Raw genomic sequence first — 13,793 nt, 5'->3', positions numbered from 1 at the left:
AGGCAGCCGCTCCTGCTTTCAGAGAGCATTCAGACAGCATGTGTCTGGAAACCAAAAGTGTAGGCATCAAGCCTTTATTGCTACTTTATTGCTAATGTGTGAAACTCTAAACTGTGGTTGCCAATGGCTGGCCCTGGCGTCTTTGGTTATGGCGGAAAGAGGCCAGTCCCTCTCTGATGGCCCTTTGCTGCTCATAGGCTACTTGTAGGCTGGCCCAGGAGGTTTAAGCTGCTCTCCTTCCCTACTCTGCCATTCTTTACATTTTCTCACTCTTTTGCCTGTCAGTCACGGGATTTGATTTCACCCTGCAGTGGTTTCCACTTCTAAATAACCAATAGTCCAGCCAGGAGAGTGGACTTGCAGTGAGCAATTCTTCCTGCTGTTCATGGGGCAGCACACTAGGGTGGCTTTTCCTTTCTCACCACAACCCCAACCCCAACCCCTTCAGCCTAGCCCAGGTGGACTAGTCCTGTCAGGCTTGGCCATTTTAGAGCAGATTAGCTATTGCACTTCAGCTATCATCCTCAAGTAGTGCATAAGCCCGAGAGGATTTAATTCAATTTAACAAGTCTTTTTCTGAAATCCTAGGATGTATGTGGCACCATGATAGGGATGACATACTTGAAGAACTTGAGATCTTGGATTTTTACCATGGAGACAAGGCTTGCCCTCAAGAAACAGTAATACATTATGACAAAGCAGCAAAGTCTCCTCCTCTAAGCCAAGGACCTTACTCTATTCTCTCTACCCACAGAGTATCCAGTGCAGTTAGATATGCATACTAATCACTGGATAAATAAGGTGCCAAAATGAGGGATATGGTGAGAGTGTTCCCTAGGAATTTATAGCAGCGGAAGGTCAGCGTGGATAGAAGTGGAGAAGTAGGGATTTGAATCTAGCCCTGAAGTGTAAGTAGGAGGAGTTAGAAAAGTAGAGAGGAGCCCAGCTGGCATTACAAGGGGAGGAAACTATGACGATAGCTCAGAGCATGACCAGCCTGGCCATCAGGACGTAGTAGTGGGTAAGCAGGGAAGCTGATTGGTAAGAAATTACAAACGGCATACAGAGGAATTCAGGTTTCATTCTGTTGGTGATAGGAAGCAGTGAAAAATTTTGATCAGAGGAGTGATACATGTAAGAACATTAATCTGTCAATGTGAGGATGGTATGAAGGGTGAGAGTCTGGAGACAACGGACCATTTTGAGGGAAGTGCTGGTGATTTATGGAAGAAGTGGAAATAGTCTATGTCATCAGGGCGTAATATTCCTACTGGAAAAATAATTTAAAACCTTATGACCTACCACAGTTATTTTTTTCTGTGATATAAATGAAATGGCTGTTATTCTGAAGTTTGAGTCGCAGAGCAGGTTGCATAACACCATACCGTTGCTTTGCTTTGGGAACTTTCTCCCCTTATTTTCTATCCTGTTGTTACTGTGACAGCGTTGAAGCCCTATGGGATTTTCTCAGTATTCCACGCATTAGGGAGAAACCTATGCAAGTGCTCATGCAGTCCCTGACCTCTCTGCCTAAAAATGTTAGCAGTTCTTCAAGAATGAAAGCTATATGGTCCCTTGTCTGGAATTTCTGGGAAGGTAGAAGAATCCCATCATCTTTTGAGAAAGAATCACGTCAATGTAAGATAAATCCTTTATGCAAGAGATTGAAGAGTATGAATTGAGACGACCCTACAGTGTTGTCTTCCATTCAGAAAGTTCTTCCCTTTAGGAGGAGGGAGAAGATGTGCTCATTTCTCAACTCCTTGAGACTCGCACTCCAGGAAGTCAAAATTCTAGGTCCTGTCAGACAGCAGTTTCAGGACAGGATGGAAAATGTTCAATGAGGACTGGGGAAGAGAAGATTTCCTGGTGGTTCTTTAAAAAAAAAAAAAAAAATTATTTATTTGGCTACATGTCTCAGTTGCATCATGTTGAGGCTCCAGAGCAGGCTCCAGAGCACATGGGCTCAGTAGTTATGGCCCTTGGGCTTAACTGCATGGTGGGATGTGGGATGTTAGTTCCCCAGTCCCTGCACTGCAAGGATTTTTAACCACTGGACACACAGGAAAGTCCTGTTCTTGGTGGTTCTTGAATGGTATTCAAGGTCCTGGAGAAAGCTCATCCATCCCCTCCTTCAGGCAGGGCAGGATCAACAGTGTCTTCTAGAGACTTCTGAGTGATTTGACACACTCCTGGTCTCCAACCTCATGGTGGTGGAGTGTGAACTGCTCCTCCTCTCCTGAACCTGAGCCACCCCCCACCCAGTTCCTCCAGAGTCTTAACCCCGTCTGCATGTCATAACACAGTCCTTCTATCTGGTCCAAGAGAAGCTCTCCTGTGTGACAATGTATTATAGTACTCGATTTGCTACAAGTAGCTTCTTGATTTCTGAGTCATTCTCACCAAATATTTTGGCATTTTGAGGTCATGCATTCAATGTTGACTCTTTATTTGCCTCTGGGCCCTCCACTTGAAAAGAATGAACATCAAAGTATGTATGGGCTATGCATGGATATCCTTGAGGCTTTGCTTGCTTCCTTACAGTTCAGTTGTCACACTGGCTCGAATCTGGAGGATAATTCTTGCAGGGCTCCACGTCTTTCTTTATTCTGTGAAAGTGTTAGTCACTCAGTTGTGTCTGACTCTTTGTGACCCCATGTGTTGTAGCCCACCAGACTCCTCTGTCCATGGATTCTCCAGGCGAGGATACCGGAGTGGGTTGCCATTCCCTTCTCCAGGGGATCTTCCTGACCCAGGAATTGAACCCAGGTCTCCTGCATTATAGGCAGACTCTACCAGCTGAGCCACCAGGGAAGCCCTTTCTTTATTGTATTTCTTATTTAACAAGTAAGAGCATCAATTCAGATGGAAGGGATAAAATGGGGAAGGGGCTAGAATAACTACCTTCTCAGAGAAGGAGCACAATCGATTTGGAGTTAAGAAACCTGATTAGCCAAGGGCCTTTGAACAACTTAGTCTAAGTTCCTTTTTCTTTTCTTATAAAGATGAGATATTATCAGTTGTGTTTCAATACATCAGAAATGAATGTTCTGAAAAGGAAATTAAGATGGCAATTCCATTTACAAAGCATCTAAAAGAATTAAATACTTAAGAATAAATTTAACCTAGAAGGTGAAAAACTTGTACACTGAAAACTACAAAATGTTGCTGAAAGAAATTAAAGAATATCTAAATAAATGGAAAAACATTCTGTGTTCATGGATAGGAAGACTTAACAATGTTCAGATGTTAATACTTCGAAAGCAATCTATAGATTTAACACAATCCCTATCAAAATTCCAACAGCCTTTATCACAGAAATGGACAAGTAGTTTGATCCTCAAATACTTATAGAATTACAAGGGGCCCTGAATAGACAAAACAATCTTGAGAAAAGATTAATAAAATTAGAGGACTTACTTTTCCCAGTTTTAAAACTTACTATAAATCTCCAACAATTAAAACATGATGATACTGGCATGTGCTTTGCTAAGTTGCTTTAGTCGTGTTCAACTCTGTGAACTTTTGGACTGTAGCCCACCAGGCTCCTCTGTCCATGGGATTCTCCATGCAAGAATGTTGGAGTGGATTGCCATGCCCTCTTCCAGGGGATCTTCCCAACCAGGAATCAAACCAGCATCTCTTACATCTCATGCATTGGCAGGCAGGTTCTTTATCACTAGTGCCACCAGAGAAGTCCATGATATTGGCATAAGGATAGACATATAGGCCAATATAATGGAATAGACAGCCTGAAAATTAACTCTTACTTATATGACCAATTAATTTTCTAGAAGGTACCAAGACTATTCAATAGGAAAATGATAGTCGTCTTTTCAACAAGAAGTGTTGGGGAAAATTGGATATTTATATGCAAAAGAATGAAGTTGTACCTTTATCTTACACAATAAACATGAAGTCAAAATGGATAAAAAAACTTACACGTAAAAGCTAAAACTACAAAAATCTTAGAAGACAGTGGGGAAAATCTGAATGACATTGAATTTGGCAATGATTTCAAGGCTATGACATCCAAATTATAGGCAATAAAAGAAAATATAGACAAATGGCACCTCATCAAAATTAAGGACTTTTGTGCCATTTCAGTAATTGCAGGAAGTCCAACTGGTAGTTAACAGTGTAGAAATGAGCCTGGTTTGGGATAGAGTAATCTTACCCATTTCAGTCTGACTGCACATGGTATTTCAGGTTTTCAGTTTTTCTGTGCAGAGACAGTTCTGTTTTTATACTAAAGAATATAGTTTTTCAGAATCATGGACATAGAGAACAGACTTGTTGCCAAGGGGGAGGAGGTTGGGGGAGACATGGAGTGGGAGGTTAGGATTAATAGATGCAAGCTTTTACATATAGAATAGATAAACAACAAAGGTGCTACTGTATAGCACAGAACTATATTCAATATTCTATGATAAATCATAATGGAAAGGAAGATATAAAAAGAATGTGCATAAAAAAGAATGTGTATATATATATATGTGTGTGTGTGTATAACTGAATCACTTTGCTATACAGCAGAAATTAATGCAACATTATAAATTATTAATAACTATAATTTCTTTTTAAAAAAAAAGGAAGAAAAAAAAAGCAAAAAAAAAAAGAGAGAACATAGTTTTCCTCTTCTCAATAAATGGCACCACCATTTACCCAGTTGCACCCAGGGCAAGAACCTTTGACTCATCCTTAACTCTTTTCTTGGTGTTACATCCCACAGTCAATCCATCAGTGTATTCCTGTCAGCTACACATTTGAAATATGTCTAGACTCAAACTACTCCTCATTACCTCCACAGCTGTCAACCAGGCTGGAGCTCCCATCGTCCGTCTCCTGGGCCACTCCAGGAGCTTCCTGTTTCCCTATGCCCTATACGGGTATACCCTATACGGAGCACTCTGTTCCCTATACCCTCCTACAGTCAACTCTCCAGCCAGGTGCCAGGGTGATCCATTGAAAATGTAAGTCAGATCATAGCATCCCTGTGCTCAGAACTCTCTAATGGCATCTCACCACATTCAAGGTAAATTCCAAGATCTTATCATGACTTCACCAAGGTGCTGTTGACCCCTGGCAACCTCCTGGATCTCATTTGCCGCTACTCTTTTTCTCTGTGTGTGTTAGTTGCTCAGTTGTGTCGGACTCTTTGTGACCCCATGGACTGTAGCCCTCTAGGCTCCTCTTCCATGGAATCCTCCAGGCAAGAATACTGGAGTGGATTGCCATGCTCTTCTCCAGGAAATCTTCCCTACCCAGGGATCGACCCCTAGTCTCCCACACTGCAAGCAGATTCTTCACTGTCTGAGCCACCAGGGAAGCCCCACTCTTTTTCTAGCTCACTCCATCTAAACATGTTCTTTTTGCTGGTCCTTTCACACATCAAGCAAACACCTGCCTCAGAACCTTTGACTCTTGTTCACTTTCATCTTCTCCCTTCTCTCAGGTCTCTTTCAACTATTTCTCCTCAAGAAGACATTCTTTATAACTGCTCCAAAGAAAATAAAATACTTCTATATGTGTCTACCAAAAATATGTGTAAGACCTGTATGAAGAAAACTATTCAATGCTCATGAAAGGAATGAGAGACAACTTAAATCCTTGGAGAGACACACTTGTTTATAGATTGGAAGATTCAACATAGTAAAGAAGTCAATTTTCCCTAAATCTCTAACACAATTCCTACTGAAATTTCAGCAAGTTTCTCTGCAGACATAGACAAGCTTATTCCAAAATTTATATAGAAAGTGAAAGACCCTAGTATAGCCAAAACAGTTTTTGGAAAAGAAGAATAAAGTGGGAGGAATAATTTGATTCTAAAGCTTACTATAAAGCTACAGTGATCAAGACAATGTGGCACTGACAGAAAGATACATTGATCAATGAAATAGAATAGAGAATTCTTAAGTATGCCCCCAAATATGCCCAATTAATTTTTGACAAAGTAGCAAAATAAATTCAATGGAAGAGGGGTAATCTTTTCAATAAATGGTGCTAGAGAAATTAGACATCGTAAGCAAAATTATGAAACAACCTAAACTTTACAGCTTATACAAAAATTAACTCAAAATTATCTTGTAGTGCTTCCCTGGTGGTGCAGTTGTTAAGAATCCTCCTTGCAATGCAGGGGACACTGGTTCAATCCCTGGTCTAGGAAGATCCCAAATGCCACAGGGCAACAGAGCCTGTGCACCCTAGAGCTTGTGATCTGCAAGCTCTAAAACTATATTCCCTTGCTTGCTGCAACTCAGAAAGTCCACATGCAGTAACAAAGACCCAGTGCAGCCATTAATTAATTCATTAATCATGCGAATATTAAACTATAAAATTTCTAGGAAAAAAAACATAGGAGAAAATTTTAAAGACTTAGGATTCAGCAAAGAGTTCTTAGACTTGATATCAAAAGAATGACCCATAAGAAAAAAAATAAATTGGACCTTATCAGAATTTTTAAAATGTTAGCTCTGCAAAAGACACTGTTAAGAGAATGAAAAGACATTATAGACTGGGAGAAAATATTTGCAAATCACATATCTGACAAAGATCTAGAATCTGGAATATATAAAGAACTCTCAAAACTCAACATTAAAAAAACAAACAATTTCATCAGAAAATGGGCAAAACGGTCTCATTGAAGAGAATATATAGGTGGCAAATAGTCCATCAAAAGATATTCAACATCATTAGTCATGAGACAAATGCAAATTAAACTACAATGAGATAATCAGGAATACTTACCAAAATGGCTAAAGTGAAAAACATGATTAACACCGAATGTTGGCAAGGCTGGGGACAAACTGGATCACTCACACATTGCTGGGCGATGTAAACCAATACAGTCTCTCTGGAAACCAGCCCCTCTGAAAAGAGCATGCATATACTTAGCATACAACCCAAACAATCACACTTCTGGGCATTTAGCCAAAAGAAACAAAGGCTTATTTCCATGCAGGAACTTGTACATCAATGTTCATAGCAGTTTTATCTGCAATATCTCAAAACCGAAAAACTAACCAAATGTCTTTTAATGGGTGAATGGTTAAACAAACTGTGGTACATCCATACCATGGAACACTGCTGCTGCCGCTGCTGCTGTTTAATCACTAAGTTGTGTCTGACAATTTTGCCACCCTATGGACTGTAGCCCGCCAGGCTTTTCTGTCCGTGGGATTTCCCAGGCAAGAATACTGGAGTGGGCTGCCATTTCCTTCTGCAGGGGAACTTCCTGACCCAGGGATCAAACTCACGTGTTCTGCATTGAAGGAGGATTCTTTACCACTGCACAACGTGGGAAGCCCGCCGTGGAACAGTAGTCAGCAATAAAAAGGAATGATATATGTAACAACTTGGACAAATCTCAAGGAATTTATGTTGTCATTGTTCAGTCACTAAGTCATGTCTGACTCTTCGTGACCCCTTGGACTGCATGCAGCATGCCAGACTTTGCTGTCCTTCATCATCTCCTGGAGCTTGCTCAAACTCATGTCCATTGAGTCAGTAATGCCATCCAACCATCTCATCCTCTGTTGCCCCTTTCTTCTCCTCCCTTCAATCTTTCCCAGCATCAGGGTATTTTCCAATGAGTCATTTCTTCACATCAGGTGACCAAAGTATTGGAGCTTCAGCATCAGTCCTTCCAAAGAATACTCAGGGTTGATTTCCTTGAGGATTGACTGGTTTGATCTCCTTGCAGTCCAAGGGACTCTCAAGAGTCTTCTCCAACACCACAGTTCGAAAGCATCAATTCTTTGGCACTCAGCCTTTTTTATGGTCCAACTCTCACATCTGTACATGACTACTGGAAAAATCATAAGTTTCACTATATGGACCTTTTTTGGCAAAGTGACGTCTCTGCTTTTTAATATGCTGTCTAGGTTTGTCATAGCTTTTCTTTCAAGCAGCAAGTGTCTTTTAATTTCATGGCACAGTCACCATCCACAGTGATTTTGGAGCCCAGGAAAATACAGTCTGCCACTGTTTCCATCGTTTCATGAAGTGATAGGATCGGATGCCATGATCTCCACCTTTTGAATGTTGAGTTTTATGCCAGCTTTATCACTCTCCTCTCTCACCTTCATCAAGAGGCTCTTTAGTTCCTCTTCACTCTCTGCCATTAAGGTGGTATCATCTGCATATTTGAGGTTGTTGATATTTCTCCTGGCAATCTCGATTCCAGCTTGTGCTTCATCCAGCCTAGCATTTTGCACTCTGCATAGAAGTTAAAAAAGCAGGGTGAAAATATACAGCCTTGACGTACTCCTTTCCCAATTTTGAACCAGTCCATTGGTCCATGTCTGGTTTAACTTTTGCTTCTCTATCTGCATACAGGTTTCTCAGGAGGCAGGTGAGATGATCTGATATTCGCATCTCTTTAAGAATTTTTCACAATTTGTTGTGATCCATACAGTAAAAGGCTTTCACTTAGTCAATAAAACTGAAGTAGATGTTTTTCTGGAATTCGCTTGCTTTTTCTGTGACAAAGCATGTTGGTCATTTGATCTCTGGTTTGTCTACCTTTTCTAAATCCAGCTCATAATCTGTAATTTCTCAGTTTGCATACTATTAAAGACTAACTAGAAAGATTTTGAGCATTACCTTGCTAGTATGTGAAATAAGCACAATTGTATGGTAGTTTGAGCATTCTTTGGCACTACCCTTCTTTGGGATTGGAATGAAAACTGACCTTTTTACTGAAAGAAAAAAACCAATCTCAAAGGATATCTACTCCATGATTTCATATGTAACATTCATGAAATAATATAATTATAAAGATGGAGAATGAATTAGTGGTTGCCAGGGGTTAGGGAATGGGTGTGGCTATGGCTAGTGCTAGTGGTAAAGAACCTGCCTGCCAATACAGGAGACATAAGAGACATGGGTTCCATCCCTGGGTCAGGAAGATCCCCTGGAGGAGGAAACAGCAACCCACTCCAGTATTCTTGCCTGGAGAATCTCATGGACAGAGGAGCCTGGCAGGCTACAGTTCATAGCATGGCAAAGAGTTAGACACAACTGAAGTGACTGAGCACACAGGTGGCTATGCAGATGTGATACCAATGATGTGTCTTGTGATGATGGCACAACTGAGTATTTTTTTATAACAGTTTTATTGAGATATGATTTATATATGCATTTTGGTACCTTGATTGTGTTGATTACTCAAGGCTACACTTAAGATAAAATTACATAGATCTATGGTGCATGTATGACTGGTGAAATCTGAATTGCTCTATGGGCTGCACTAACGTCAATTCCTTGGTTCTGATATCACACTATGATTGCATGAGATGTCAGCATTGGGTGAGGTACATTTCCTTGCAAAGTCCTGTAAGTCTATAATTAGTTTAGAATCTAATCATTTTTAAAATTCGAGGCCATTTTGGGGAGTTCCATGGTGATGCAGTGGTAGGGCTCTATGCTTTCACTGCTGGAGGCCCAGGGTTCAATCCCTGGTCAGGGAACTAAGATCCCGCAAGCCATATGGCTATGTTGCCCAAAAATGAAGGCATTTTTAACTGCCTCATCCAAAATACACTTCTTCCATCAGGCTCTACCCTCAGAGCTTGCTTTTTTCCCCAAGCCTATATTGCCACCTGACATCACAGCATATGTTATATATATGCATGCTGTGCTAAGGCCCTTCAGTCGTGTCCAACTCTGTGCGACCCCGTGGACTGCAGCCTGCCATGTTTCTCTATCCATGGGATTCTCTAGGAAAGAGTAATGGAGTGGGTTGCCATGCCCTCCTCCAGGGGATCTTCCTGAGCCAGAGATCGGACCTGCGTCTCTTTGTCTCCTGCATTGGCAGCTGGGTTCTTTACCACTAAGATATAACATATTTTGTATAAATCTGTCCTCTCCAGCAGACTTAGGAAGACAGGAATTTTTGTATTCTCCATTGTGCACCCAGTGCTGAAATGACACCTGGCACATTATCTTTGTTGAATGAAGGCATGTGTTTACTGACTTTCCTAGAGGTATATGTTTCATTTCCTGTGTCTATACATAAACCGGCCCTTACAGTTTCCTGCCAGAAAGGATGTTTATCCAGGTATTCACCTCAGACTCTACACTTAGAGGAATTTCAATTGCCTTTTTCCCAATAATAACATTTTAATACATGCAATTCTCTAGTGGGAAATAAGCACTTAATTCCATTCTGTTCATTCCTTCCCTTCTCCAACTGGGTCCTCTGGGAATATGTCTTCATTTAGCGTCTTTCTGGGATAGTTAAATCTTCAGCTATGGGAAGACCTTCAGCTAAATAAAGGTCTTTGAGTCTGAATGGCAATGACCCTGTGTTCCTCATAAAAAGTTTTAGGAGGTCAAGGCTTCAGACCGAGTTGTTCAAATATGTAAAATGAAGAAAATTTATAAGAAAAAAAAACCATGCAAAGAATGATCATTAAGGTCTCAGCTATCTATCTTGTTACAAATGGTCATAATATATTTTATTGTGCATCTGTGGTAGACAAAATAATGTGTCCTAAAGATGTGTGCTCAGTTGTGTCCAACTTTTTGTGGCCCTAGGGACTGTAGCCCACCAGTCTTCTCTACCCATGGAATTTCCCAGGCAAGAATACTGGAGTGAGGTGCTATTTCCTCCTCCAGGAAATCTTCCCTACCCAGGGATCAAATTCCTGTCTCTTATATCTACCTGCACTGGCAGGTGGGTTCTTTACCACTAGGGCCACCTGGGAAGTCCTAAAGACGTTCACATCCCAATCCTCGGGACCTGTGAATATGATGCCTCACGTGGTAAAAAGGAATTTGGCAGAAGGATGTGATTAAGGGTCTTGAGATGGGGAGAGAAGCCTGGATCATGCAGGTGGATCCAATCTATTCACATGGGTTCTTAAAAGCAGAGAACCTTCCCCAACTACAGAAAACGAGAGAGAGTGGTGAGAATGACTTGATTTGCTGTTACTTCCATTTGACAATGGAAGAAGTGGACTTAGAGAAGCTGGAAAAGGCAAGGGAAGAGATTCTCCCTTGGAACCTCCAGAAGAAATGCAGCCCTTGCCAGCACCTTGATTTTGGCCTGGGGAGACCCATAGCAGACTCTGACCTACAGAACTGTATGGTAAAAAGCATGTGTTGTTTTATGCACTACGTTTGTGGAGAGTTGTTATATAGCAGCAACCAAAAACTGATACAGCATCTTACTGTGATTATAGCTTTTCTATTAGCTTTGCTTGTAAGCAACAGAAATCCAGTTGAACTTCCTTAAGCAAATAAAGCAGGCTTTTCTGTGAGTATACAGAGTGTCTCCAGGAATCCAAGACAGGACAGCTGTGGAGCTGCAGAAACATGGTAGGACCACAGTGAAAGCTGCTTCCAGGAGGATCCTTCCTCTGCCCCCCTTTCTCTGCCCCACCCCCAATCTGTTTCATTCTGCTCTTTCTGCAAACAGACTTTCTCTGTTACTCAGTCCATAAGGTGTTGAGAAGCTGAGTCTCAGATTCCTTTTGTCTCCTCTTTCTCCAGCAGACCAGTCATCCCGGGCTGTGACCAGAATCTCATTTTCAGTTCCAAAGTCCTGCAGAGGGAACTCTGGCACAGTTTAGGCTAGAGGCCTGTTTTGAGTCAAATTGTGTTCCCCTCAAAAGATATGTTGGATCCTTACCCCTCCAGTACTGCAGAATGTGGCCTTATTTGGATATAGGGTGGCTGCAGAGGTAATTAAGATGAGGTCATACTGGAGTCGGGTGGGCCCTTATCCCAATATAACTGGTGTCTTTACAAGAAGAAATTGGAACACAGACTCAGAAGGAAGAGCACCATGTAAAGATGAGGCAGGGGTTGCAGTTATGCTGCCACAAGCCAAGGAATGCCTAGGGCTATCAGCAGTTGAAAGATGCAAGTGAGGAAGAATCCTCTCCTAGAGGCCAGAGGGAGCATGACCCTGCCAACAGGGTCTCAGAACTCTGGCTCTCAGAACTATGAGACAATAAGTTCTGCTAAAGCTACCCAGTTTGTGGTACAGTTGACTCTTGAACAACATGGGTTTGAACTGCACTGGTCCACTTACACATGGATTTTGTTCAATAGATACTTCCTACAGTACCATATGATCAGGGTTGATTGAATTCATAGATGTGGAATTGTGGCTCCAGAAGGCTGACCATAAAGTTCACTGGGGGTTTTCAACTATAAAGGGTGTTGGTGCCCTAACCCCTACATTGTTCAAGGGTCAACTATACTTTGTTACAGCAGTCCTAGAATACTAACACAGTGCCCAAGCTTGATCCAGTCAGTTCTGTCCAGGAGACCAAGTCTTACAGTACAAACACAGCTTCTCAAGACTCACCCCTATGGCTTGGGGGTAGGGGGGCCAGTTTCCAAAGAGGGAAGAATCCTTGTGAGCTTGGCCGAGGCACAAAAAGCTGTCCACTCTAGTTCTCGACTGCTAGGACATTCTGATTTTCATTCTCATTGTTTGTTTTGCTTTAAAATATTCTTTTACCCTCTGGAATGGATTGCAGTGTATGATGTGAGATAAGAATCGAAGTGACTTCTCTTCCATAATGTAATCCATGTGTCCTGACAACTTTTAATAGTGATGACCCCTTCCTCTCATCATTGTGTGGCTTCTTCTTGACTAGTCAGTGAGTACGGAAGATTAAAAACATTTCTGAAATCTCTATGCTATTCCATTCATGTGATTGACCAAGTTCCTGGTATGGTAGTGAGGAAACACTACAGCTTGACTTCCAACCTCAGTTCTACAATGTGGTTACCCCTCTCTGAGTGTTTTATCTATGGCAATTTGGAATATCTAATTACTCTTAATGTTTTGGGGGGATGGGTGGGGGGCATGGGTTTACAAAATGTTCTTGACCTTTTTAGAATAATGAACCAGAAGAACTCTCTCTGAACAGCTGTGCTGTTGCCCTTTTTTTGAAACTGGTCCCTGGCCCTGTTAACAAATCTGGTCTTTGGGATGGGAACAAGTTAGGAAACAGTTAAGTATTCACCCATCAAATTTTGTGATAGCTATGTACCTAACACACAGCAAGCACACAATAAATGTTAGGTAACTAATTAGGTGAAGGCCAAACAACACCTATGTCAAACTCTTGCCAATATTCAACAACAGTTCATTCCTACATTTCCTCCACCTTTAAGTCATGCATGTAGTGGGAAGGGGATGTGACAAATTGAATAATGGCCACCCCAAAATGTCCATGCCTAATTCCAAGAACGTCTGTATATATAATGGTAAAAGGGACTTTATAGATATTGTTAAATTAAGAATAAGATGAGAGAATAAGAAATTAAGATGAGAGATGATCTGGATAATTTGGGTGGGTCTTTCTCTCCACTTCTGCCCATCCAGCCTGATTTCCATTGCTCGAGCAATCTTCTTCCATTCACTCACCTTTGAAGCCTAGCTTTGCTAGTTATTCAAACTATAACAAAACCAGACAGCATGTTAAAAAGTACAGATATCACTTTGCCAACAAAGGTCAATATAGTGAAACTTATGGTTTTTCCAGCAGTCACGTACAGATGTGAGAGCTGGACCATAAGAAAGGCTGAGAGCCGAAGAATTGATGCTTTTGAACTGTGGTGCTGGAGAAGACTCTTAGAGAGTCCCTTGGACTGCAAGAAGATCAAACCAGTCAATTCTAAAGGAAATCAATCCTGAATATTCATTGAAACGACTGATGCTGAAGCTCCAATACTTCTGCCACCTGATTTGACTCATTGGAAAGGCTCTGATGCTGGGAAAGATTGAAGACAAAAGGAGGAGGTGGAGGTAGGGGATGAGTTAAACAGCA

The sequence above is a fragment of the Cervus elaphus genome, chromosome 18, assembly GCF_910594005.1.
Source record: "Cervus elaphus chromosome 18, mCerEla1.1, whole genome shotgun sequence".
Taxonomy (NCBI): Eukaryota; Metazoa; Chordata; class Mammalia; order Artiodactyla; family Cervidae; genus Cervus; species Cervus elaphus.
The sequence above is the reverse complement of the archived record's forward strand: the minus strand, read 5'-3'. Positions refer to the sequence as shown.